A 3,575-nucleotide genomic window follows, 5' to 3' on the forward strand; every position below is an offset into this window, starting at 1 on the left:
TCGTCCTTTGCAATGAAGGACCTCGGCCCTGCAAAGTAGATTCTCGGAATAAAGATTATCCGAGATAGACAGAAGAAGCTACTGTGGCTAAGTCAAGAGAAATATATTGAGAAGATACTGAAGAGATTCAGCATGGACAAAGCCAAAACAGTGAGCACCCCCCTTGCCGGACACATAAAGTTGAACCAGAAGCAATGTTCGAGATCTGATGAAGACAAAGATGAGATGATGAAGGTCCCGTACCAATCCGCCGTCGGAAGCTTGATGTATGCAATGGTTTGCACTAGACCCGACTTGGCGTATGCTGTAGGAATGGTAAGCCGGTATTTGTCAAACCCCGGCAAAGAGCACTGGGAAGCAGTGAAGTGGATCTTCAAGTACCTACGAGGTACGACCGACTTATATCTCCGTTTTGGAGAAGGCAAAGCCGAGTTGCAAGGCTACTCGGATTCTGATTTAGGGGGAGATTCCGACTCGAGAAAATCGACGACGGGATACATGATGAGATTTGCCGGAGGAGCTGTCTCTTGGCAATCAAGACTTCAGAAATGTGTTGCACTATCTACAACTGAGGCTGAGTACATTGCCACTACTGAGGCAAGCAGAGAGATGCTGTGGATGAAGAAGTTCCTCATGGAACTTGGCCATGATCAAGACAAGTACGAGCTGGGTTGTGACAATCAAAGCGCAATCCATCTTGCGAAGAATTCAACCTATCACTCCCGCACTAAGCATATTGATGTGAGGTATCACTGGATCCGGGATGTGGTGGAAGGTGGAGAGCTCGAACTCGTCAAAGTGCACACTGACCAAAATTGGTCCGACATGATAACAAAGCCGGTTCCAGCAAGAAAATTTGAAGACTGCTGTGAAGGAGCTGGGTTGATGCTGAAGCCGACGCATTGAAGTCGGAGGGGGAGATTTGTTGGGCTTCCTCCTTCAATGCTAAGCCCAAGCCCATTTGAGGGGTTTCCTAAAAACCCTAACCCTAATTTCCACCTCCTCTATATATACTCATTAGTTGAGGGTGGAGGCTAGGTTAGATTTTTGAGAGGTCAGATTTGAGAGAACAAATTTGAGAGAATTATTTGATTGTTTGAGCAAAGCTTTATGCTTTGCATTTGAGAGATCTCTAGAGAGAGTTTGAGTGAAACATCTCTAGGGTAGTTTGATTATCACCATTGTTTGAGAGGTTGAGTTAACCACCACATTGGTGTATTTGATTATTTGTAACCATTATTTTCATAGAGGATTTCTGATATGGACTAGGTCCCGTGGGTTTTTTACTTCTTCATTCAAGAAGGTTTTCCCACGTTAAATCTGGTTGTGTTCTTCTTCTCTCTCTCCTATTTTTGTTTTGATTTTTCCGCTGCGCTGCCTGACCTGGTGAAGTTCAGGCCGAGGTATTGCCGAGATCCGAGATCAGTATCTTGTTGATTGACTTCTGCACAAAAGGCCCCTGAGCCGATCTGAGGGAACCGAGTTTTCCCAACAAAACAGAAGTGCATTACATCAGAAACAAGAGTGCAATCCAATTTTGCAAAACAGGAACATGACATTAAATTGGATTTGTATGCAGTCCAATTTGTTAAACCAGAAGACATGGATGTACAAGAACTACAACTACGTATATTAGTTAAAAAACATCAAAAATGATAAACTTAAACATTCATCAACCCCGTGAAACATAATAGCTGGAACATGATTTGAATATCATTATATTTGAAGACATGGATGTACAGTAATGCATTACAAAATAAAGCCAACTGTCATGAATTAAAATAAATGCCTCTAATACAATATGGCCAGAATTTACAAAAAAAAATATTAACATAATAAGGCCTCCAAATACATAATGGCCAGAATTTTCAAAAAAAGTAAGTCACATAATAATAAACCCTTCTCAGTTGGCTCATGCGCTACTCGCAGGTCATATACAACAGCAGGTCATTTTCTTGAGGCAGGCCTTGGTGACCTAAAACCAGGTGTGCTCATGAAGGCCAATAATCTACTTCGTGTGCCACTGGTTGCTGCATTCATTGTTTCATTACTCAACAACTCATTTGCCTGTTGTGGATTTGATGGAGGTGGGCTGCTTCCTCTCAAGTTGCCTTCATGTGGCTGAGAACTACCAACTGCTGCAGTCCAGTCAACTGCCATGCATTGCAATTATCAACAATCATTTATCTGGCTTCTTCTCTGTATTTAAATATCAACAAGCATGCAATTATCTTTTATAGAAAAATAAATAGTATATTTGTAATGCTACACTACTGAAGATATTGTTCGTAAATCGCATAACGCTATGTCTTATACAGACTAAGAGAATTAAAGCAGTTCATAGTATTCTAGGGATCGTAAAAGCTGTTTGCAAGAGCCAAGAATCCCTTTTAACAAAGTGGGAAACTTAATTAGCATTGAAAAAGATATGAATAATCGTTAATAAGGTCGAAACTTCAGTTAGAAACACAAACTTCATTGAAATAAAATGCAAAGAAGGAATATTTTACTTTGTGATGAAATTTAGTTTAATTATTGCACTCCTGTTTTTGATGTAATGCACTTCTGTCTTGCAAAATTGGACTGCATAGAAAAACAATGAAGTCGTGTGCCTATTTTTCTCTGGTTAGGGACTAATAAGGGCCCCGTGCTTTTTGTCAGGGACTAAAATCGTCCTCGTGCATTTTGACAGGGACCAAAATGGCCCTCGTGATTTTGACAGGGACCAAAACGTCATCATCTCGTCTTTCACGGTGTCCCACATCTAAGCCGTGTCAGCAAACTAACGTGCCAATTGTGCACCGTTAGTTGGGTCATTAGGTGAAGAGTTAACAGAAGGATGAACATGACTTCTTTTTTGTTATTTTAGGGACCAATTTGTCCCTTTTTTATTGCTAGGGACTAAAAAGAGTATTTACTTATATATATATATATATTATATAAATAAGAAATGAACATACAATTTAATGCAAATTACCTAAGTCCCTTATTATTAGACCAAATATAGTGGCTTCATGATAGTTAATATTAACATCAACATTAAGAACTTCTTATCCTAAGTTAATTAAAGTCGGTAAAAATAAATTTAAATAAAAAGTACGAAAAGACTCGTTATGTCTAAAAAAGGATATTGTTTATAAGTCAGACCTTAGACACAAATCCCACCAAGCCATTCCATAATTTTTAATTTGATTAGGGGCTGGTGGCATTGCAGCAAAAATCTCGGGAGAATGCTAACCTTGCACATTGAATTCTTTAATTAAATAATCAATTCAATCCAAAAATTTAAGTTATCAGGTGAAATTATATTAATATTAATAATTTTATATATTTCAACATGTCTCTTCACACGAAAGTCTACCGAACTTGTAAGGCGAACAATGTACAGACCCACCTATTCCATCAGAAAGAAAATGAAAATGATAAGGATTGAACCTGTTACACCGATGCTCTGATATCATGTAAAAAACTAATTTAAAGTTTGATACTATGTAAAAATCCAATTCAACTCAAAAATTTAAGCCGTTAGATGATATTATATTAATAATTTTATATATCTGAGCACTTTTTCATAT

This window comes from Gastrolobium bilobum, unplaced genomic scaffold, assembly GCF_033153095.1.
Source record: "Gastrolobium bilobum isolate Gb01-03AN ecotype WA unplaced genomic scaffold, APGP_CSIRO_Gbil_v1 utg36819, whole genome shotgun sequence".
NCBI classification, from domain to species: Eukaryota; Viridiplantae; Streptophyta; class Magnoliopsida; order Fabales; family Fabaceae; genus Gastrolobium; species Gastrolobium bilobum.